A 26765-nucleotide genomic window follows, 5' to 3' on the forward strand; every position below is an offset into this window, starting at 1 on the left:
TTTAAATATCTATATAAAGGATATATAACTTAATATAAGTCTAAGTAATATAGGGATAGTATTACACAATAGTAATTAACATAATCTTAGTCTTAGTTTTGTATTAACACTTACGTAACATAGTAGGATGTGGATATATTAACTCTTAGTTTAGGTTAGAATAGTTTTAGGTTAGTCTTAGGTGACAGGGTAAATGAACCCATAACTAGTCAAAGCCACCATTCCAAACAGAAAAGGAGTTGCTTTAAGTTCCTGGCCGGGTGGTCTTTTTTAATATTGATGGAGGACATTTTTGCCGATCAACATACTATTTTCTTGCTTATAATTTAAGCGTAATTTTCCAATTCCAATAAAAAACATGAAAGAGGGCGATGAAGGTTGCCAGGTGTCGTGTTTTAACTCACAAAAATAGAACGTTTTCACATAATGTTAACATTTTTAGGCCCCTTTACTAATTTAAACTTTAAATCTAGACATAATTGCCTCAATGCATTAGAAAATTCAAATCACTAACATGGTAAAATAACACAGAAGAAAAATATTTATAACCTCAACAACATTCAATTATTTATTCGCAAAGCATGCAAATATTACATTTCTTCGTATACATGGAATATATCACATTTGTCCATATACGTGTCACCCACTCAAGAGAACCCAATTTTTGCAGGTTAGAGGAAAAAAGTACATTAACGAGTTCTTATTTAATGGAAGAACCATGCCATGAGCCCCCACAAAAATGACAGAAAACACGCATTCCCATAATGGTGGCCTATCTCGTTACTGCTCAATGACTTCTGGTATAACAAATGATGATCCTATGTCATTATTCACAGCTCCACACAGTAGTTGAGTGGACATTCTTTGTATATCTACATGGTATTTTATGTTAAAATATTGAAGTATATAACTCCAGTTTTTGGCTTCCTTGTAAAGCGGTTTGAGATTGTCATTTTGAACTTGATATGTACCTTTCATCTTGTTGCAAATTAACTTTAAATTTGTGAGTATGGTGATAACATTGAAACCAATATTTGTTGCCTCTTTCAGCCCTTCCACAAGGGAAATTGTAACACCCTCCTCCCACATCTACCCAAGCAGCCGGCTACCTGGGGTAAACATGCGACGAGAGGCCACTATGATATGATTCGACCTCCTAAGTCACATTAATGAAGTGGAACCAATGGAAACACACCATACACACATTAATCATCAGCTACAAGACCCTCAGGAACTAATCCAATACTTTAGACAACTTACCTTGGGGTCCCACTGAACTTTTGGACAACTTAAGCTTCAGTCGCTCCCATGTTATAGGGATGAGTGTGACCATAAGCCCAAAGTCGCTCTCACAAGCTTGCCTGCAGGGACCAGAGACCAAAAATATCAGTGCTATTCCAACGACTCCGAGATTTGGATCACTTTTTCAGGCTCAGAGCCCAAGTCACTGCCCAGAATTGAACCATCTCTACAGATCAGTAAAATAACATGGAAATGACAATACTAAAGCAAATACTTGTTCAAGACCTTGAATGGACCCCTACTAGCCATGATAAGCATTTCGTCAAACATATTGCAAATGTGTAATCTAACGGTGTAATTAACAGTTCTGAACATAAGGGTCTCATACTTAGCTGAGAATCGCTAAGAGCCATTGATGCCCCAACACATCAACTGCCATTCCATCCATTAGGTCATAGATACATTGACCATTCAATTACAAGTAAAAACATGATGAGAGCCGCACATGGTTGTTGTCATAAAACACATACATAACCATCATAATAGCAACCGAAAATACTCATGAAAGTACATTCATATAGACCACATATAATTCATCAAAATGCTCATAGAAATACAAAGAGAAATAACCTTTCATTAATGATGCAAAATCCAAACCCAGGATGGGACTTCCACGTTCCACCCGACCGTAGAATGGCTGAGCCAAATATCTCTTCAGTGATTCACCCCTGTACCATATTCCAAGCATGAAAGTGGGATCTCATAAAACACATCAATAAAAAACCATCTAGGGATTCCAAAGTCCATCCACCTCAACCCATAAAATAGGGATTCCACCTCACGGTCAAACATCACAAAACCATCATCAGATCGGTCTCTATCCTAACCATCCAGGGCTCCAGAGCGTTTGTTCCAACCAAGGCTCCAGGACTAGTAACTCAACCCACAATTGCCATCGGGCTCTAGAATGTTTGTCCAACCAAGGCTCTAGGACTAGTAACTCAACCCACCAAGGGCTCCAGAGCGTTTTTCCAACCAAGGCGACGAGACTAGTAACTCAACCCAATTTGTTACAGGGATTCAAAACCTTTGTCCAACCAAGGCTACAGGAACTAGTAACTCAATGCAAGCTAAGGAATTATGAGAACCAACCAAAAACAAACAATGAAAGTAAATCCACAATCACCATGCTTATCCAAGAAATAGCAAGGCTAGGCAATCCACTGTCAATCCAGACAATCCTCCATGCCAATGACAGATCACAACCAAGAAACCACATGCATGTGCCATGCATGCCAAAACTAGTGAATGAAACATACATGGAACTTGGTACTTGCAAGAAAATATGATGTAGTTGCTAATCCCGATGCCTTCTTGTGCTTTCCTACCCTTCCTCTGCCTTCTTGGTCCAAGAATCCAAGTATGCCACACCCACCAAGAGTGCTCCAAGAAAACTCTAAGTCTCTGAGATTATGAGAGAGAGAGAGAGAGTAATGAGAGAGCTCCAAAACTGAACTGACAAAAGGTTACCAACTGATCCTCTGAAGTCTTTTTATGAATGATGCCTCTATTTTCTTCATTTTCTATTATTTTCCTTCATTTTCATCCTCACATGCAACCTGTGACCTTTCACCTCCTTTTTCTTCTAATTTCCATTATTTTCATAAATAATTGTGCCAAAAATGCCATTTTGCCTTTCCAAAGCCTTAGCTATTTCCTTTGCCAATTTCCTTAGCCTTAAACAATCACAAGTGATTCCCATCACTAGGATTTTTCCCAACATTCAACTTGGAATAAGTGTATGATCATCCGTGGTAATTATTTTTCCTTTTTTTACTTTTATTACATGGACTTTTCACCAGGGTTGTTACAGAACCCTCCCCCTTGGGGAACACCGTCCTCGATGTTCAACAACACCTATCACCACAAAACTGTTGTAAGCAAAATATATATTGCCGATGGAGCTTTATAACTTAGCTTGATGCAGTATTTACAATGATCACCCTGCTGAAAGTGAACCAACATAACTACATAATAACATGACATCATAACAACATACCACATATTGGAGCTTTATAACGCAGCTCGTGGCGATATTTACATCCATATGCGTATGTACATAACCAACACCATCAAAACAAATGCTAAAACATATACCAAAGCATATACCAAAATAACAAGCCAAAACTTATTTGCCTCAACCGACAAGCAAGGAATGATACATAGCCTGCATCTGATCTGTCATCTCCCATGTAGCTTCATTGGGCCCAAAGTGCTTCCATTGCACCTTAGCTTGCTCGATTGCTCAGTTCTGGAGCTTGAGCACCTTTTTTTGCAATATACATCGAGGCTCCCGCTAGAATTCTCCATTCAGTTCCACTTGCAATACAGACTAGTCAATCACATTATCAACATCCTTAACATACTTCTTAAGGAAAGATACATGGAATACATCGTGGAATTTCACTGTTGGAGGAAGTGCAAGTACTAGCCCAATCCTCTCAGTGATACTGAAGGGTCCACAAAACCGTGGTGCTAACTTGGCACAAGATCCAATCCACAAGGAACTCTTCTTTGGTTTGATGCACAAGTACACCTGTTCCCCAACTTGGAACTCCTTGAACAATCTGTTCCGATCTGCATAGCTCTTCCACCTATCATGTGTTTCCTTTAGATTCCTCTTTATAACCTGAATTTCCTATTCCATGTCTTCCAACATATCTGGTCCAATCAACACTCTGCTAACCAAATCACTCCAAATTATGGGAGTGTTACAACTCCTCCCATACAATGCCTCAAAATGACTCATTCTCAATGATTCCTAATACCCATTATTGTACAAACTTTACCAAGGGGAGATACTCTTCCCATTCCCACTGCTGATGCATCACATACATCCTCAACATGTCCTCCAATATCCTGTTGACCCTATCTATCTGTCCATTTGTCTGCGAATGATAAGTCGTACTGAAGGCCAACTTTGTGCCCAAACCTGCAAACAACTCCTTCCAAAACTTGGAAGTGAACTTCGCATCCCTGTCTAACATAATCTTCTTTGGAACACCATGCAATCTGACCACATCTCTGATGAATACCTGTGCTACATTGCTAGCTGAGAATGTAGACTTAACCGGAATGAAGTGTGCAACCTTTGTCAACCTATCCACAACAACCATGATGGAGTCATGCTGTCTTTGGAAACCCTATGATGAAGTCCATGGAAATGACCTCCCATTTTCATTATGGAATCGACTGTAGCAGTCCACTTGGATGCTTACATTCATCATTCACTCATTGATAATCAAAACATCTAGCCACAAACTCTGCTACATCTCTCTTCAAATTCGGCCAATAATAAAATTTCTTCACTGTTATCAATGTCTTTTGATACCCTAGGTGACCCGAATATGGTTTCGCATGAAACTCCCTCAAGATCACCTTCTTGAGCTCACTATTATTTAGTACATATATCCTATCTCAGAACTTGATCAATCCATCTATCATAAGACAATAATCCATATCATGTGCACCTGTACCATCACATGTACCTGTAGATGTACCATCACATGTACATGTACCTGTACTATCACTTGTACATGTACCTATACCATCACATGTACCTGTACCTATGCTCTGCTACAACCTGTGCATAATATCCATATATCTAACATCTTGTTGACCTACCCGCAAGATCCTATCCTATAAATTTGTCCCATAGGAGCTCATAGTTTCTAAGTGATGTACCTGTATTCGCCTGCTAAGAGCATCAATCACTTTGTTCTCTTTACCTTTGATATATCAGATCTCAAAATCAAATTCATTAATCATGGTCAACCATCTAGCCTACCTGGCGTTCAGATTCGGTTGGTCAAACAAATACCTCAATCTAATATGATCACTCATAAGTACAAATCTCCTGCGAAAAAGATAGTGTCTCCACATCTTCAATGCATGTATGATCATTGCCAACTCCAAATCGTGTGTGGGATAGTTCTGCTCGTGCTCCTTTAGTTTTCGGGACTCATAACATATCACCCGTCCATCCTGCATAATGACTCCACCAAATCTTCTCTTACAAGCATCTATTCACACTAGAAACTCTTTGTCCGGATCTGCAATTTGTAGCATTGGTGCATGTGTCAACAACTTCTTGAGTTGCTCGAAGCTAGCCTCACACTCCTCAGTCCATTCGAACTTCTTACCTTTTCTTTGCAATGATGTGATAGGATAAGCATTCTGCGAGAAGTTCCTGATGAACCTCCTATATTAGCCTGCCAAACCCATGAAAAATCTCACCTCATCCACACTCTTAGGAGCTACCCACTCCATGATGGACCTTATCTTCTCTGGATCTACTGTAATGCCCTCCTTGGAGGTAACATGCCCCAAGTAGTGTACCTCATTATGAAAAAAACTACACTTTCTGAGCTTGGCATACAACTAATGCTCTTTCAACAACTTCAACATTGTTGCTAAATGTTCGGCATGCTCTTCCCATTTTTAGAATATACCAGTATATCATCAATGAACACAATAACAAACCTATCCAAATATGGATGCAACACACTATTCATCAAACACATAAGTGTAGCTAGAACATTAGTTAAGCCAAATGGAACAATGACAAACTCATAATGCCCGTACCTAGTCTGGAAAGCGGTCTTGTAAATTTATTCCTCTTTGATGTGTACCTGATGATATTCGGATCTCAAGTCGATCTTGGAGAAAACTGCTTCTCCCTTCAGCTGATCGAACAAGTCATCAATCCTCGACAACGGGTACCTATTCTTGATGGTCACTTTGTTCAACTACATGTAGTCAATGCATAATCTAAGTGTTCCATCTTTCTTCTTCACAAACAATACCGTTGCGCCCCATGGTGATACACTTTGCCTAATGTACCCCTTGTCCAACATTTACTTCAGTTGCAACTTTAACTCAACCAACTCACGTGTGCTCATCCTGTAAGGTGCTTTTGATGTTGGAGCTGCTCCTGGCACTAACTCAATAGAAAAGTCTACCTCACTGTGAGGTGGCAACTTTGTAATGTCCTCAGGAAATACATCATTGAATTGTTGTAAAAATGGGTACCTGCTAAACATATTTATATCCTCAACTTCCTTACCCTTATCACTAGAAATGTGCACTGCGAATAACTTACACCCTTCCCTGCGGCTACGCTTTGCTTGCATAGATGTCACCATCCTAATTGATGTGGCTTTCTTCTTACCCTGTAAGACTCTTGGTTCCCCATTGCCATCAACACACTCAATGGCTTTATCATAACAATCTACCTTGGTTCTATGAAGATACAACCAGTCCATGCCCAACAACATACTGTATGAACCCAACGGTAATACATTCAAATGTGTTGCAGTAGGCATACGACTCAAGTCAAATGCACAAGTTATTACTCAATGATGAACTCGCTTCTTCGTACCCGTAGTTAACTGCACTAACCAATATTCTGCATGCAATTCCTTACTCAAACCACACTTATCTACCATGTCAGGACTAACATAGCTATAATTAGATCTAGGGTCAATCAAAATAGAAATAACTTGCTCACAAAGCTCACTGTCCATTTCAATGATAGATTCCTAATGCTCTGTTTGTTTGTTATCCAATGCTGCATAGATACATGGAAACTCTGACCAACATCTCCAATAGTTTGTGCCTCATACGCACTGTATATCTTAGGCCTACCACTCTGGTACTATGGGCAGTCTCTCATGCGATGATCTCCTCCATAAGTCCAACACCGCATAGGCTCCTTATTCTGTTCCTCAGATCGATATCCCTGTCCTCTATCTGATGCATTGAACTTCTTAGGTGGTGCGACATTCTCCTTGTTACCTGTATCCTGAGGCCCTGCTCTCTTTCTGTCCCATTTTCCTTTGTTATTTGCATTACATCTCCATTATGGCTTAGTCTCGGTTCTGCGCTTTGATTTTTCATAGCAATGCCTTAGCTTTCGAATGGCCTCCTCCAATAATCTAGGCTCATCGAACTCAATTCTATATTTAAATGCAATTGGTGACCCACTAATGAACCTTTGAATCTTGGCCTTTTCCTGTGTGAGATAAGGCACATATCTCAGTAAATCCAAGAACTTGATAGTGTACTCATTATTTGTCATAAATCCCATCTTTAGCTCATAAAATTCCTTCGCCCTGTCATCAAAGTATCTTTCTGACAAATACTACTTCTTGAATAGTCGCTCAAATTCACTCCAAGTCAAATCTTCCTCATGAATACATCTGACATTCTTCACATCTTCCCACCAAATGTCTGCTTTACCTTTGAGACTGAATGTAGCCACTCTAGCTTTCATGTTCTCTGAATAGTCATGCAACCTGAAGAATTTCCTCATGCCAAGCAACCATGCATATGCATCATGTGGTTTCTTCATCTCTCCATCAAATGTTGGTGGCTTTGCTTTCTTAAACTCATTCGACAAATATCCCCTATCACTCCTCCTGTAAGGATGATGACGATGACGATCATGATGCCTATTTGAATTAGAACTAGAATCATACCTGTGTTTATGCCCTCTCCTATTTGGAGTGTCCAACAATATGTCATCTCTCATTGTGTCATCTCTATCTGATCTGTGACCACCATGCGACCAACTACCATATGCCCCATTAGTTCTATCCTCCTTCTCATAGTTGATCCGACATGGTCCCTGTCGCTGCAAATATGACAAACTATGAAGTATTACTACATTTACCTCTATTTGTTTCTCCTGTGATTGCATGATTATGTCATTATCATCCTTAAAACTCCTTATTTCTTCCTTTAAGCTTCTCAGTGTAACTGCTAAAACAGAAGAATTCCCAACACCATACTGCTCTTTAGATTCATAGGGAGAGTCTTTGTAGTCAACCATCTTGCTAGCCATTTGATATTTTTTCCTGTAAGGTGTATCATGTCAGTTAAACCAAATCACAAAAACCCAATGTACCTTAGTATAGCTCGGGGAGGATACCTTGTCTACAAGATCGACAAATCAGTGTGATACATGTATAACATAATTATGCCAACATATAGAAACATAAAACATAATCATATGACCATGCAACTGTCATTATAGCTAGGGTCTAGTCATCAATGCAAGACCTCAACAACAACACACAACACGACCTCATGCATGACAAACACCATCATTACGTCACTATACACTTGACCACATGCAAACGTGAACATGCATAAGCGATGCATAACCATCCACACATATGCATAAACATGTATGATCAAACATGAATGAACAATACTTGAAATCAAACATGCAAGAATGATACATGCAACCAAGCATACAAGAATGTAACCAATCAAGCATGAATGTAACCAAGCATACTGCAACGATACATGTAAGTGACATAAATCGACATGTAACCAATCATACACTCATGACAATGAATTCCTCAACAAAACATCAAGTTTCACCTAACGACATCACTACAACCATGAACAACATCATGCCAATGCAACAAGCACACGGGTGAGAGACACACATGCAACTACTATGCATTGATGACCAACACATAGCCCATCCAGTCTGAGGGGTGAACCATGCTCTGATACCACTTGTGAAAATTCTATTACTACAACAATTGATTTATTTTACCTACTTATTTCTCGATAAGTTATTTATGAAAATCCTTCAGTAAACATTAAAATAAATTATGCTGCGGATATCACATCATAATATAGAAACAAACACATGCATAAGAATTAACACATCGACACAAATGTTTTGGACAATCAGTCCCCGAAAAAACCCAATGTGGGAAAACTGGTGCAGCAAGGGAGGATTTTATTATTTAGTAATTCTTTAGTACAACTGGGTGCTAAACTGGCTTACCCAACAGAGAGAAAAATTCTTCAACACTTCCCCCAGTCTCAGTGTGAGCCTGACTGACCTCTGCATAGCTCCCAGACCCTCTGCGTCAGCCCCTACCTCTTTGCGTCACCCACGCAGGCCCTCCAGTGACTACACAGTCTATAGCCTCTACGTCTGCCTCTCCAACCTATACGTTGTTCCCATGGTGCTATTCCCAACTCTCTGTTCTGTGCTTGCTGCCTCCTACTGCTCTCCAGACCACTAGTTCAAATTTATCAGCTAACCCCACTCCAGAAATCGAACTGACCGGTCTCTCTCAGTGTGTTCTCCAACTTACCCTCAAGCCTCTTCTTATACTTTTCCTGTTGGTCCTTCAACGACCGAGATTAAATCTCTAATCAACAGCTAAGATTAGATTTGGCTTGATCCATGACTTTTGGAACCTTCTAACCTAGTTTTATATTAATACCCATTAATATTTTATTTTTCCTAAGTTTAGACTTAGGAACTCCATTAAAAATATTAATTATTTTAATATCTCCCAAACTTATTAGAATCTGCCCAAGCCATTTCTAGGTCTTGGAGATCTCATGTGCTTTAGCCTCTCGTCCAATTTTCATGGCTAGTGCACATCCGATGCTACCCCAAATCAACACTCCCTCTTAGTGAGGACTGTGCTCTAGTAATACTCCACACTCAGCATTACTCTGATCATATGGCATCGGTACCTGTGCTGATGCTAGGCCTCCCTGCCCAACATCCTCTGCACTGTTGCATCCTATACTGCTGTCGATGGATCTATCACTACCACTGCTACATATGTACTGCAGCTCCTTTTGCTGCTGGTCCATTTTCCCAACATTGCATCTGCATTGCAACTCCCTCTGCATTCGTGTCGCTGCTGGTCCTTCTTCCCAACACTAGATCTGCACTGCAAACTCCTTCTCATCATGTTGCATCGTGCTGCTGCTGACTGCTACTGCACTGCAACATCATACCCATTTCTGCTACTGAAATGTATTCTTTATCATCTCCAACTTCTCCCAGAAATAATCAAACTTGGTTCTTCCAAGGGCTTTGGTAAGGATGTCTGCCACCTGTTCTCCTGTAGGAGTGTAATTCAACTGTACAACGCCTCGTTGGACATAATCTCTGACAAAGTGACACCGGATATTAATATGTTTTTACCGATCGTGAAACACTGGATTCTCAGAGATCTTGATGCAACTCTGATGATCACACATGATCCTAGTTGTCTCCATCTTTCTTCTGAATAGGTTCACAAGCAGTTTTCTAAGCCATATGGCCTCGCACGAAGCTGTGCTTACGACCATATATTCTGCCTCAGCTGAGCTCAGAGCCACGAATTTATGTTTCCTACTGCACCAGGAGGTCATTCCTAATTCAATGTTGAAACAATACCCAGAGGTACTTTTCTGATCCACTGAACTTCCTGCCCAATCTGCATCAGTAAACCCATTCAATCTGATATCCATACCCCTAGTGTACAAGAGTCCATAATCAACTGTTCCCTGTAAATACCCGAGGACATGTTTGGCTCTTGCCTAGTGTGCCCTCTTCGACTCCACCATGAACTGACTGAGGATGTTGATAGCATAGCAAATGTCTGGCCTGGTATTGACCAGATACATCAGGGACCCTATGAGCTGCATGTATAAGGTGGGATCAACATCTTTGTCTTCTGATGCATCAATCTTCTTCCAGTCAGTTATCATTGGAGTAGCCATGGTTCTACAATCCTGCACCCTGAATCTCTTCAGAATTTCTGTAGCATATCTCCCTTGTCCAAGGAGGATCCCCCCCTTTTGCTACCAAACTTCCAACTCGAGGAAATAATGCATTCGTCCCAAATCCTTCATTTCGAACTCCGTGGCTAGATTCTTCTTGTAGTCCCCTATGAGCCTGGATGATCCTGTCAGGAAGAGATCATCCACATATAATACTAAGATTAGAGGCTCATTCTCTACAACCAGATAGTAGAGATTTGGATCTATGTCACTCTTAACAAATCCCATTTTTTGCAAGTAGCCATCGATTCGCCCATACGACGCTCTAGGTGCATGTTTTAGCCCATACAAGGCTTTCTTCAATCTACATACATGAGACTTCTTCTCATGTGTCTCAAAGCCCTCTGGTTGTTCAATGTATACCTCTTCTTCTATTACACCATTCAGAAATTCCGTTTATATCACAGTTCTAATAGATGTATACCTAGCTACTGGGGCAAAGGTCTCTTCATAGTCAATTCCTTCCTTCTCAGCATATCCCTTAGCCACAAACTTGGCTTTGTATTTCTCAACACTGTCGTTTGTAGTGTATTTAATCTTGTAGATCCATGTCGAACCTACCACTGATCTGTCTTGAGGCCTTGGCACTACCTCCCAGACATCGTTCACCATTATGGAGTTGTACTCCTCTACCATCGCATCCAGTCAAACTTGATGTTGAGCTGCCTCCTAAAAGTTGGCAGGCTCCCCATCTTGAGCTACTAATGTCTGATATCTATCTAGTTGTTTTCGCTCCCTCTTACTGTTCCTTGGCACACCGATGAAGTCCTCTGCATCACACAGAATCTGACGAAGTTCCCTGCTCATTCTTCTTTTGCCAACAAGTGCTTCTGTTAGCTCCTCCTCATCTTGTGATTCTTCCGGACCCGAGGAAGAATTCTTTTCTTCTGTTGGTTGAAGAGGTTTGACCAACGATTCCTCTTTTGACTACTCCTAGGAAGGCATTTCTCGAGATTTTCTGAAAGCCCTGTCTTCCATGAACTTCACATCTCGTCAAACTACTACCTTCCTGCTCCCTGGAAGATAGATTCTGTATGCCTTAATGTTCTCGCTATATCCCACTAGATATCCTTTCTCTGCAGTTTGATCCAGCTTCTTCCTCTTTTCCTCGGGTATGCGACAATATGCTAAGCTTCCAAATACCCTGAAATGATTGACTTCAAGTTCTTCCTTGTGAAGACTTTCTCTGGAGTAATCTTTCCCAATGCCCGATGAGGAGTTCTATTCTGAACATAGACTGTTGTGTTGCGTGCTTCTGCCCACAGGAATTTTGGCATATCCTAATCATACATCATGGCCCTAGCTACTTCTACAATAGTCCCGTTCTTTCTTTTTGCTACTCCATTATGCTTCGGATTGTACAGAGTTGTCCATTCTCTTTTGATGCCCTCTTTAGCGCAAAAATCAGTGAATTCCTTATCGACATACTCTCCACCATTATCTGAGCGCAAAACTTTTATCTTCTCCCCAGTCAGATTCTCCACCAGAGCCTTGAACCCTTTGAATCGACAAAAAACCTTGTCCTTGGTTTTTAGAAAATAAATCCAAGTTTTCCTTGAGTGGTAATCAATGAAGGTAAGGAAGTACTCGGCACCACTAAGAGTTTTAGTGGATATGGGTCCGCAGATATCTGAGTGTATCAATCCTAGTACACTCTTGGCCTTGTTTTTACTTCTAGGAAATGTTGCCTTGGCATGCTTTCCTAGAGCGCATCCTTTGCATACATCATCTCGTTCCGTACTAAGATCCGGAACTCCTATTGCAGTGCTCCCGAGAACTCTCAGAGTCCCATGGTGAAAATGTCCTATTCTTCTATGCCATAGTTCATTCAAATCCTTATCTCCACGACTTCCTATTAGTGCCATTGGTGATTCTAGTTGTAGTCTGTACAGCCTGTTACTTTTGATCCCGATCCGCACTTTCTTTTTCCAGCTCGAGTTTTGACGTATACTTTCTCCTTGATGAAGAAAACACCATAGCCATTTCCTTGAAGTTGTGACACAAAATGTAAGTTCATCCCCAGTCTTGGTACATGCAACACATTGGTAGCACAAAACCACTCTTCCGTTTCTGTTTGAAAAACTATGGTATCCCTCCCTACTAGAGTAGATTTTGCCTTGTTCCCCATGGTGATATGAAAGTTCGTCTTCTCCTCCTGAAAATCTGAGAAACATTCCCGATTCCCGTCATATGCCAAGAGGCCCCATTGTCTATATACCATATCTCTGATGATACAGAGCTAGTCACACAAGCCACTTCTTCTTCCAGCCTGGAAGCCAACATAGAGAAATCGAAATCACTTTCTCTTCTGCAGTTTTCTGAAAATCTATGCGAGTCCCCTGATGTAGATGCTTCTGTATCATGGTCTCGACCCATAATTGATTTTCCCTTCCTGTCTCTGATTACTTCCCCTGATACCATGTGAAAATTCTATTACTGCAACAGCTGATTTATTTTACCTACTTATTTCCTGATAAGTTATTGATGAAAATCCTTTAGTAAACATTAAAATAAATTCTGCTGCAGATATCACATCATAATACAGAAACAAACACATGCACAAGAATTAACACATCGACACAAATATTTTGGACAATCAGTCCCCGGAAAAACCCAATGTGGGAAAACTAGTACAATAAAGGAGGATTTTTTTAGTAAGCAATTCCTCAATACAACTGGGTGCCCAACTGGCTTACCCAACAAAGAGAAAAATTCTTCGGCACTTCCCCCAGTCCCAGTGTTAGCCTGGCTGACCTCTACGTAGCTCCCTGACCCTCAAGCCTCTTCTTATAAGTTTCCTGTCGGTCCTTCAACGACTGAGATTAAATCTCTAATCAACAGCTACGATTAGATTTGGCTCGATCCATGACTGTTGGAACCTTCTAACCCAATTTTATATTAATACCCATTAATATTTTATTTTTCCTAAGTTTAAACTTAGGAACTCCATTAAAAATATTAATTATTTTAATAGCTCCCAAACTGGTTAGAATCTACGAAAGCTATTTCTGGGTCTTGGAGATCTCATGTGCTTTAGCCTCTCCACTAATTTTCATGGCTAGAGCACATTCGATGCTACTCCAAATCAACACCACTCTGTAACACCCTCCTCCCACATCTACCCAAGCAACTGGCCAGCCGGGGTAAACATGCGACGAGAGGCCACTATGATATGATTTGACCTCCTAAGTCATGTTAAGGAAGTGGAACCAACAAAAACACACCATACATACATTAATCATCAACTACAAGACCCTTAGGAACCAATCCAATACTTTAGACAACTTACCTTGGGGTCCCACTAAACTTTTGGACAACTTAAGCCTCAGTCGCTCCCATGCTATAGGCATGAGTGCGACCAGAAACCCAAAGTCACTCTCACAAGCTACCAGTGACCAAAGACCAAAATTGTCAGTGTTATGCCAACGATTTCGGGATTTGGGTCACTTTTTCAGGCCCAGAGCCCATGTGTAAAATAACATGGAAATGGAAATATTAAAGCAAATACTTGTTCAGGACCTTGAATGGACCCCTGTTACAGATCTATTTGGGCACATCACTCCCATCATCCATATCAGTGTTTTAGGGCTCATTAAACCCTAATTTCAGTTGCTACATGCCTTAAACAAGTCACCCTTTTGAATGCCTCCTTCCCAGACAGTTTCATGACATGAAGATATCCTGAAATGATCTCTAGAGGGACCAGTGCAGGTAGGCCCATATAAGGGTGCGCTGCAAAGTAGTTGAGTCCATGCCAGGGCGCTCTACAGAGCACTTAGGCCTGCTTTCACCTGTGCTGGGAGAGTTTGAGCGAAATTCACATAGGGTTTGGGGAATATTTTTATATTTTGGAGTCATCTAGAAGGTTCCCTCACTTATCAACTTCCATGAGCTCGAAAATGGATGAGGAATGAGTTAAGATGCATCCTATCCTCTCATCCCTTCCTCCATGGAACTAATTCTAAGTATAGAAGGCCATTCAATACCACCATTTATGACAAAACCTCCTTCATCTTCCTATAAATTGACCACTCATCTAAGTGATCAGGGGCTAGACTTTGTTGAATTATAAGGAGATAATGTTGCTATGAGAATTGACTTTGAAGCAAGTATTGTAATGCTACAAGTTTTTCATGCTTTTGATGTGATGTGGATGGGATCCAAGCTGGAGGAATGACTTTGAATCAAACATAATGGTTGTAATTCCTTCTTCTATTCAATAAAGTATTTGAACCTTTCTCCCATATGTTTGTATTGTCATATGATGCTTATATGTGTGAAATGTATATGATTCCATTTACTTTTATTCAATAGATCTTTTGCTTTGATCGGTTCTTTGTCTTCTGTTTGTATTTACAGGTACTTCTCAAGCATGTTAAGTACGAGAAGGAGCGACAGGATCGATACAAAGGAGACAAGAGGAAAGTGGAACTACAAGTAGGTCGTCTCATCTTCTTTGTCTTGAAAAGGCTAAAGTGCTTTAAACTATTGTTCTAGATATGGCTACTTATCTAGGGAAGTAGTATTTATCCGTAGATACCAAATTCTCCAAAACAACCCCTACTAGCCATGACAGGCATTTCGTCAAACATATTGCAAATGTGTAATCTAACGGTGTAATTAACAGTTTTGAGCATAAGGGTATCATACTTAGCTGAGTATCGCTAAGAGCCATTGATGCCTCAACACATCAACTGCCATTTATTCCATTAGGTCATAGATACATTGATAATTCAATTACAAGTAAAAACATGACGAGAGCCACACATGGCTGCTATCATAAAACACATACATAACCAACATAATAGTAGCATAAAATACTCATGAAAGTACAATCATATAGACCACATATAATCCATCAAAATGCTCATAGAAATACAAGGAGAAATAACCTTTCATTAATGATACAAAATCCAAACCCGAGATGGGACTTCCATGTTCCACCCAACTGTAGAATGGCTAAGCCAAATCTCTCTTCAACTATTCACCCCCGTGCCATATTCCAAGCATGAATGTGGGATTTCATAAAACACATCAATAAAAAACCATCTAGGTCTTTCAGAGGCCATCCACCTCAACCCATCAAACAGTGATTCCACCTCACAGTCGGACATCACAAAACCATCATCAGATCGGTCTCTATCCCAACCATCCAAGGGTTTAGAGCGTTTGTTCCAACCAAGGCTCCACGACTAGTAACTCAACCCACAGCTGCCACCAGGCTCTAGAGCATTTGTCCAACCAAGGCAACTGGACTAGTAACTCAACCCAAGTTGTTACAGGGCTCTAGAGCGTTTGTCCAACCAAGGCTACGGGAACTAGTAACTCAACCCAAGCTAAGGAAACATGAGAACCAACCAAAAACAAACAATGAAAGTAAACCCACAATCACCATGGCTATCCAAGAAATGGAAAGGCTAGACAATCCACTGTTAGTCCATGCAATCCTCCATGCCAATGACATATCACAACCAAGAAGCCACACACATGCCAAAACTAGTGAAGGAAACATACATGCAACTCGATACCTGCGAGCAAATATGATGTAGCTGCTGATCCTGATGCCTTCTTGCACTTTCTTACTCTTCCTTTGCCTTCTTGCTCCAATAATCCAAGTATGCCACACCCACCAAGAGTGTTCCAATAAAACTTTAAGTCTCCAAGAGTATGAGAGAGAGAGAGAATAATGAGAGAGCTCCAAAAATGAACTAACAAAAGGTTGCCAACTAATCCTCAAAAGTCTTTTTATGAATGAGGCCTTTATTTTCTTCATTTTCCATTATTTTCCTTCATTTTCCTCCTCACATGCAACCTGTGACCTTTCACCTCATTTATGTTATAATTTCCATTATTTTCATAAATAATTGTGCCAAAAATGTCATTTTGCCTTTCCAAAGCCTTAGCCATTGCCTTTGCCAATTTCTTTAGCCATAAACAATCACAAGTGATGCCCATCACTAAGATTTTGCCCAACATTCAACTTGGAACAATGTCCCATCATCCGTGGTTATTATTTTGCTTTTATTTACTTTTATTACATGGAATTCTCACCAGGGCTAACACAACAATGTAGTATGCCTCATTGTTTGTAGCCCTTCCCTGCACTTCTTTCTTTCTATGCAACACATGTTTGGTTTCACTATTGTAAAGAATAAATTGAACGACTGCTCGTCCCAGATTAGGATAATATGAGGCCTCAATGCACATGACCGACTTTTGAACCATTTTTATGGTTAAAATAGCTGAAAAATAAGATAACAATAACATGATATTAGAATTAGGCATTTAAATTTAATCATTAAACAACCTACAGTGCCAATAATAAACGAGGATACATAACAGAAAAACATACAATAAATTACTAGTCATTCAGAAGTGGCACTAAGGCTAGGGTAATAACATAAGAAAAGTTGTAATGGTAATTGATCGTGCATAAAATAACTCAAACACAATCCAAAAAATGTAAGTTATATGATAGATGCAAATCTTTTGGTTCAATGGATGCTATGTAAAGTAGGGAAATATATATTTTTCCTTTTCCAAACAATGAAAGAAACCTTACACTTTCTCAATGGAGTGGGCTATTGTAGGGAAGGAATGAGTTCATCAACTTAGAATACGCCTCGTTCAGTATGAGCTTCCTCTGAGCCTCATCCTATGATTTCTGATGCTTGGGAGTCTTTACAGAGATCACTGGTTTACTTTCGAGGAAAGTCTGTTGGAACTATTGTTACTTTGGACACTAAAGAGGATGCACTAAACTATAATCAGGTATCATTCTTCTTGAAAGCCATTATATTCCATCCCTTGAAATCCATTATATTCCATCCGTTGTTGTATTTCAGTTTTAGCCTCGACGAATAAAATATTTCATGACTTAGTCTACCACAAAGGTTCTTTGTAAAAAGGCATGGATAGGTAGAGTTGCTCCTGTAGATTTTGGATTTTGGTGGATTATTCTGTTGCGTGCCTATACAAAGTCTATTGGGGATCATTTTTTAGCAGACATGCTTGACTGCCAACGTGGAATGAGGAATATTTTGACATTGTGCCTCTTGAAGGCTTTGACACTTTTCCTACTCTCCTCTGTGCATATGGATGTTGTATGGTTGATCACAGAATGGTTAGATTCTTCTCACCTTCAATATATTGGAGTTATCTTGTGAAATGTAGAATTTGCATTGGAAAACACGAATGATTATATGCCACTGCTTTGTGAAATTTAAAACTAGTATTGACAACCAAGAGTGATAATTAGTCATTGTTTATTGTTTTGGCATTCAATTCTCTGTCACACTATTTTCCTTAAAGAATAGTCCTTTCTAGATTACTAGCTGCTAGTTGTTGTCTTTTGTTAACTATACTACTTGGTTTTGAGTGCTTTCGTCTGCAGGTTCAATATGATCCCTTTAACATCCATAATTTTTGTTATATAGCTTTTGGAAAGCAATTTCATTAAGCATTTTTGTTATCTCACAAAATAATATTGACCTTCAAATATTGCAGTTTCTATTATGCCTCCTTTGGAAATGAATTTTGGTAAATAGTTATGCTAACTTGGCAAGAGATCACATTATTTGCAGGGCATTTATGGTTATCCCATTGAAATTTAAGCCTTGTTCTTCATGGCACTAAGGTGTGCTTGGATACTCCTTAAACCAGAAGGTAGGGGAAAAGAGTTTATAGAGAAAATTGATAAAAGGCCACATGCATTAAGTTATCACATGCTTAATTATTTCTGGTTAGACTTTGAGTAGTTGAACAACATATATCGATACAAGACCGAGGAATATTCTCACACCATTGTAAATTGTTGACACCTAATCCTCTACGATTGAGAGAATTTGGAATGTGAACAGTCATCAGAAGATGAACTGAGCAGTCACATTCTTTGTATATAACAATAGCTACCTAATGAAATAAATCGTATCAGTTTTCTGCCAAACTGGAGTTACTCCTGGTCTGACATGGTATCAGAGCACAGGTCCCAAAATTAGTTTTCTGTAGTGTAACTCCTGTCAGATTTCTCTGCCATATTCTGTCTGTCTATTCTACATCTTTTGCAGGCTAAAATCTCTGTCGAAACCCTGCAAATCTCGTTCATTCTTGAATACATTCGTTGAAGCGCGTCACTGCATGTTGTATTCAACAATAATATTACTGTTGAAGGGGTCGTATTGCTGTGTTGAGACATTTGTTTTGGAAAGTTCAAAACGATTGAAGAATTAGTGTGAGAGCCTGGTCAAAACTTGGAGGTGTTGCGGTGTTTGGTAAGTGCTTTCAATAATCAGAATTCGTTATCAAGCTCATAAATTGCAGAAGATTGATGGTCAATGGCATATATGGTGAATGCATGAAGTTTTTAGTCAGTTGAATGGCACTGTACGTTGGAGTGATTGTATCCACTGCTCTACCGTTTCCATACGCTATACACTGGAGTAACTGTGTATGCGGTCCCCTCAGCTCCCACAAGTGTATTCATTGTGCGCCCTCTCCTTCGGTCGCACTGTATTAAACCACCTCCGTGCACTCTTGCGGTGAACCATTTGATTCATCACTCCATAACACTGTCATAACATACCTCCCTCCCGCTCCAGTTTCTCATATCCCACTGTCATAACATACCTCCCTCACCGCTTCGATTTCTCATATCTCGCACAACGGTTACTTAAATACGTTGTTCCATATTACCTAAATACATTGTTCTATACATATATAATGCTGATATACATTAGTTCGTTGTTGCTTTTGGCTCCGGCGTTTGGCTCCCACGTTGTATATGAATGTTATTAACGTTGTACGATTGGAATGTTATTATTGTTGTCGTATTGGAATGTTATTAACGCTCTTGCGTTTGGCTCCCACGCTGTCCCCCATATACCACGACAAAATAATACCTCTGTTTTTAATATATCTGAGTACAATTTCACTGTACATCAGCAGAAGTTTTTTTTATCAGCAGAAGTATTTTTTACAGAATGCATTCAATCATCTCTATGGTAGGAATAGTTCTCACTGGCAAGGAGAACTATCCTGAATGGTCCCGGATGATAAAACACACCCTCATCTTCAATGAGTTGTGGAAAGGAGTGTGTGTCGGAGAAGCAAACAATGACCTAGTGTAGCCTACATCAGACAAAGAGCTCGTCATTTGGGAAAACAAGAACAACAAAGTCTATGCATTAATCGCAGCATCTGTAAATGAAGAAGTAAGTCGCCATATTTCATCATATTCAACTGCCTTTGAAGCTTTACAAAAGCTGAAAGAACTCTATGACTCACATTCTGCACTTGAAGTTGTTCAGCTCATGATTAAACTCTTCACTCTTGAACTGAAAAATAATGATCCTCTTGCTCTTGCATCTGAAGTAAAATCTATAATGCATGATATCAAATCCACTAAGGTTGAGCTGGATATCCCTCTTATTGCTTTTCTCAAGGCACTCTATCCTACTTATTCCAATTATCTTGAGTCTTTACAAGCAAATGGAAATCTTAAAGATATAACCTTTGACTCTCTTGTGAAAAAGTTTGCTGAAAGAGAGAAAGCCTTTGGAAAGAAGACATCCCCTGAATCTTTTGAAGAGACTGTGTGCCTTGCTCATAAAGAAAAGCATCCTGCTCAAGATTCTACAAGAGGAAGAGGTGGACGAAGAGGAAGAGGAAGATACTTCAGAGGCAGGGGGGGCAGACATTCTCAAGGAGAAAAGGCAGACTTACAATGCATTCGCTGCAAAAGAAATGGATCACATGATGCCTCTACATGCAAGCTACCATGGGACAAAATTGAGCAGAAAAGAAACCAACAGAAAGGTAAAACTGATGATACAGACAAAGGTAAAGCACCTGAATCCGCTCACTATATTGAGGCACAATGTAACATTGGAGTAAATGAAGATTTGTTTAATGCTTCACTTGCTTCTTCGAAAAATGATTGGTTGCTTGATTCAGGAGCAACCTGTCATATGACTCATAGAAAAGATTTTTTTGAAGATTTCATTGACAATGTTGATGGAGCAGTATACTCTGCAGATCAGTCAAAAATCAAGCCATCAGGGCTTGGCACAATCATGCTTAAACTGCTTGGCCTTCCAGACTTTCTTTTGGATCATGTTTTATATCTCCCACAGCTCAAGAGAAACTTGCTGTCCTTGGTTCACATCCGCCAGCGAGGTCACTCCATTCATATGTTTGATGGAAAGCTTGAGGTAAGAAAAGCATCTGACCACTCACTTGTCATGAGGGGAATAGAAGAAGAAAGGCTTCTCAAACTGCAAGGAACCTCTGCTCATGCACAACATTTCTCATATATTTCTCATCATGAAGAAGGTACACTTCCATCAAGTTTATTATGGCATGCTAGATTTGGACATTTAAACTATGACAGTCTCTGCTTATTGAAGAAAAATGGTGTTGCTGGTTTGCCTACAATTCCTAGGAAACATAAGCAATGTGATGCTTGCATTCTAGAAAAGCATAACAAACAGTCTTTTCATGATTCACATTCAAGAGCACATAGGAAACTTGAATTCATTCATTCAGATTTATGTGGTCCAATGCCTGTTCCTTCTGCAAATGGAAATAAATATATCATGACATTTATTGATGATTACACCAGAATGTGTTGGGTTTATTTATTGAAGAACAAATCTGATGCCTTTCAAACATTCAAGAATTTTCATAAATGGATTGAAAATGATGCACAATCTCATATTGGGTCTATTCGCACTGATAATGGAAAAGAATATACATCAAATGAATTTGAAAACTATCTTCGCCAACATGGGATCAAACATCAAACAACTGTGCCTTATAATCCCCAACAGAATGGTGTAGCTGAAAGAATGAATAGAACAATCTTGAATATGGTACGATCCATGCTTTTCTTCAAAAATGTAAAGATAATGTTTTGGGCTGATGATGTTCTATGTGCTGCATATATAAAGAATAGATGTCCATCTAATGCTATAAGAAACAAGACTCCTTATGAATTGTGGTATGGACATGTTCCTTCGGTAAAACATCTCAGGATCTTTGGTTCCACCTGTTATGCTTTGATACCAAAGGTACATAGAAACAAACTTGGTGCTAGAAGTCGTAAGTGTATCTTCCTGGGGTATCCAAACACCTCCAAAGCATACCGTCTTTATGATGAAGCAAAAAAAAGTTTGTTGTATCTAGAGATGTAATTTTTCTTGAATCATCCAAATCTGACAATGTTGTTGAGCGGCAACTTGATCGCTTGGATAGATTCGCAAAAACAAAATCATTTCAAGAATTTGATAATCAAATTCCACATCTTGAAGGGGGGATTCCTATACTAGATCAACATGTGGAATCTTCTTCTGAAGAACAATCTCCCCTGCATGAAACTCCAACAACGAATGATGCTTTAAGTGATGTAATTGATAGAATTGGGAGACTCAATCTTGATTCAGTCCCAACTCAATCAACAAAGCAGCCCAGACCATCTCAGAAAGGTCCCCCAAAGTGGCTGACAAAGACACTTGAAAGTGTTCATCCTGATGAAATTGGAAAAACAGGAACCAGAAATTCAAACCGACAAAATGGAGGTGATGTAGATGACTCTAATTCACCTGTTGATATGGATGTTTCTTATGATTGTGAATTGAACTTGTCTACAGATTTTGAACCAACTTCCTTCAAAGAAGCTGCTTCTCATGATGAATGGAAAGAAGCGATGCAAAAGGAGTATGATGCCCTCATAAAGAATGGCACTTGGAAGCTGGTTGATCCTCCATTCGGAACCAAACCAATTGGCTGCAAGTGGGTCTACAAGAACAAGTACAAAGCTGATGGCTCACTTGACAAGCACAAAGCTAGGCTCGTGGCAAAAGGTTTTGCACAGAAGGAAGGGGTCGATTATGAGGAAACTTTTGCCCCCACAACAAAATGGGCCACCATCCGGACACTCTTTGCACTAGCAGCTCAGAACGGTTGGAAAGTCCATCAAATGGATGTAAAAACTGCCTTCTTGAATGGAGATCTAAAAGAGAATGTTTTTATGTCCCAGCCTAAAGGATTTGCTGTGAAAGGACATGAACAAAAAGTATGCAAACTTGTGAAGTCCTTGTATGGCCTCAAACAAGCACCGCGAGCCTGGTATGAAAAACTAACTGAGCATCTTCTGAAACTTAACTTCAATCATTCTGATCTTGATGATGCAACTTTATTTGTCAAGAAAGTTGGCAAAAAAGTTGTATATCTTGTGGTATATGTAGATGATCTTTTAATGACAGGGAACAATGAAAGCTACATTGCATCCATAAAGAAGGAATTGGGGAAAAGTTTTGAAATGACTGATTTGGGCTATGTTCATTACTATCTTGGCATTGAAGTAACCCAACATCCAAAATCCATATTTCTTTCTTAAAAGAAATACATTGGAGATTTGTTAAACAGATTTGGCATGATAGAGTGCAATCCTCTTTCTACTCCAATGGAACAAAACTTAAAGCTCACATCTATTGAAGGAAAGGAATTTGAGGATGCAACGAAGTATAGATAGCTTGTAGGAAGTCTCATCTACCTCACTACTACCAGACCAGACATTTCATTTGTTGTTGGAATCCTCTCTAGGTTTATGCAAAAGGCTTGTGAGGGACATTGGTCTGCTGCAAAAAGGGTTCTAAGGTACTTGAAGGGAACTCAAGACCTTGGAATCAAGTATACACAGGTGGATGACTTCAGCTTGATTGGATACTCTGATTCAGACTTTGATGGAGACAAAGAAACTGGGGTATCTACTTTAGGATATGCTATGAGTCTTGGATCAGGAGCTGTCTCTTGGAGATCACGCAAACAATCAGTTCCAGCAGATTCCACAACAGAAGCAGAATACGTGGCAGCAGCTGAAGCAACGAAAGAAATTGTGTGGCTTAGAAAAATTCTTGAAGATTTGCAGGTAAAACAAGTACAATCAACTCCACTCATGATTGACAACACCTCTGCAATAAAGTTGGCCAAGAACCCAAAGTTCCATGATCGTATAAAGCACATCAATACTAAATATCATCTGATCCGACATCATGTTGAGGCCAAAACAATCCATCTTCGTCATTGTTCCACAAATGAGCAAATTGCAGACATCTTCACCAAAGCGCTTGGAAGAGAAAAGCTTGAAAGATTCAGAACGATGCTTGGACTCACCAACATCCCTTCAGATTAAGGGGGGGAATGTTGACACCTAATCCTCTGCGATTGGGAGAATTTGGAATGTGAACAGTCATCAGAAGATGAACTGAGCAGTCACATTCTTTGTATATAACAATAGCTACCTAATGAAATAAATCGTATCAGTTTTCTGCCAAACTGGAGTTACTCCTGGTCTGACATAAATAAATTCAATGTTATCCCTGATTCCATTACAGATTGGGTATTTGACTTCATGCCAATGAGAGGAGGTTATTTTATTGGAAATGTCAACCCAGCTCAGATGGACTTTAGGTGGTATTGTTTGGGTAATTGTATTGCAATTTTGTCATCCTTGGCAACACCTGAACAATCTACGAGATTCTTATTGAAGAGCGGTGGGAAGATCTGGTTGGAGAGATGTCTCTCAAGGTTTCATACCATGCCTTAGAGGGTCATGAATGATGAATAGTAAGTAACATGTTGCGATCCAAAGAACACCAGATGGAGTTACCACAATGGAGGATCTTGGCCAGGTGAGAATATCCTAGACCATTGATTTTTTTTAGTGAGATTCAATTATGGTTTTACTGCACTTGCAACAACACATGTAGGAGAAGATCTACAAATAAAATCCAAATTGCATGGTATTACTACATGAAGAAAGCTTAAAGTGAAAGCTGGAAAACTGACAACAAAAGTGACAACTCAAGGAATATTACTAGTTTCGAGCGCAGGGAGTTGGGGAGTTGTCGGAGAGCAGGGGAGTTGTCAGAGAGCAGGGGAGCTGTAAGAGAGCAATTTTGCACAGAGTTGGACCTCTTCCGTTCGCCTGTTGATAATGAAGGAGTGGAATGGAGCGGGTCCGATTGGGGAAAGGTTAAGGAGCTCTGTCCCTTGCGCGCACAAATTTCTGAACCGCAATGTTTTCCAACAGGGGGGCGACAATTAATGTGGAATAGGGAAGGGGAGGGGGACAAAGGGTGTGGGTAGGGGAGGACGGTGGCAAAGGGTGGCGGAGGAGGGGGCGTGGAGTGGGGCCCATCAGGTTACGGGAGGAGGGGTCGCTCGGATCGGAAGGGTCGCTAGCGCCGGGGAGTTGTTGCGTCAACCCTGTTCCTTCCCCACAATAGCCCACTCCGTTGTATACTATTAAGAATATTCCATAGAAGTTAAATTCCTACCATCCATTCAATAATTATTTATAATTAAATTAAAATTCTAGAAACTCTATTTCAAAATAAACATACATATTAACATAATTAAAATTTACAATTATAAATAATTCTTAATCAAGTGTTAAATAAAATTGGTAAAAAATTAACTACATTTAAAGTTTGTTAAACACATGGTTAACTAAATTTTTGTGAAAACAATTTCGGCAAAATCACATAAAAAATCATTTGTCAGTGCGTTTCGAACCAACTAGTGTGGTTCATTGTCACGACAAGTTGAAGATCAAATCTGAGCGATAAGTTAAATAGGGAATGCAGGTCATTTCAATAGCTATATTTCACTGGGCAATGGATAAAAAAAAGAAATGATTTTTTATGTGATTTTGCCGAAATTGTTTTAACAAACATGTTATGGATCACAGAAGTCTCAACTCTTTAATAACTAAATTAATAACTAAATTTTATCCCGATAGAACAAAAATATTGAAAGTTATCATGGCTAATTTAATCAACTTTGTTTTTCTTACGATGGACGCTAACGGGAAGAGGCCAAAAAGCTCAATCCCATCCTAATTAGCGGTGTGAATTTTTGCCCATCAAAGGGTTGGGGGCGGTTGGACGAATTGGAGACCGGCCAGAAAGGCACTTTTATCAACCATCAAACATTTGTGGGTGACAAGAAATGTGATGATCCGAATTCATTCCGTCGCAACGCGGAATTCACTAAAGAAAATTACTCTCCTTCCAAACACAGGGACAGGAGATTACCTAGCGTTATCTGATTTCTTTGCTTTGATGTATAGATTCAGTGCCTCGGCTGCTATATATCCAAGACCAGTTGTGACCGTAAAGTGATCGAGACATAATATAGTGGAGAAACAACGATTACAGAGTTGTAGTGTGAAGAATCGCTCCAAAGATTTAAAAATTGCTGTTAAAATATACTTCCGGCGCAGTGGGGGAACAGTAAGTTCGTGCACATTTGGACATGGCCTTAACCGAGCAATCTATTAGCTTTCAATGTATAATTAAAGCCTTTCACTGTTGAATCAACGATCAGATAAACGTTGGAAGTTGATATTTGATTTGCTAACCCCTGTAAGTCTGTTCGAAAGAAAGAATTTTCTGTAGTGCTGACTTTATAAAATTCCTTTTTGGATCTTATGTATTTTCATTCAAAAAATTTGTTTTATGCAAGGCATTGTTTGAATCAAGCATTTTTCTAGTTCTTCGAACCGCGGCATCATGCTTCAGTGGATGGGAGGATCCAGGCGGAAAGTAAAAACAGTAAGGTTTTTCTGACTTCATTTGAGATTATTATCTGCCTCTGCTACATGTACTGAGAGGAATACTTGTACCAGTAGTCTTAGTTAATTCTCTTTTACTCTAGACACTAAAATGAAAATAATGTGAATTAAATAAAAAATAGGAACGAATACCAGTGCAAGAATAATTTTTGCGTTTTCCCTTCCTAAATTGCTCTTTCAGCAAACTTCGTCGAATTTAGGCACTTTTCAGGCAAACTCGTAGAACTTTCTTGCA

General features: G+C 39.6%; 1 pseudogene; it reads left to right on the forward strand.

Moving 5' to 3' along the window:
* LOC149158121 (putative alkaline/neutral invertase D) overlaps positions 1-24607 on the forward strand; it is a 57538-nt pseudogene extending 32931 nt beyond the window's left edge.
* Positions 24608-26765: the final 2158 nt, after the last annotated feature.

This window comes from Pinus tabuliformis, chromosome 5_2 (genome assembly GCF_031772625.1).
Source record: "Pinus tabuliformis cultivar Carrire ecotype Pingquan chromosome 5_2, CPIR1, whole genome shotgun sequence".
NCBI lineage: Eukaryota > Viridiplantae > Streptophyta > Pinopsida > Pinales > Pinaceae > Pinus > Pinus tabuliformis.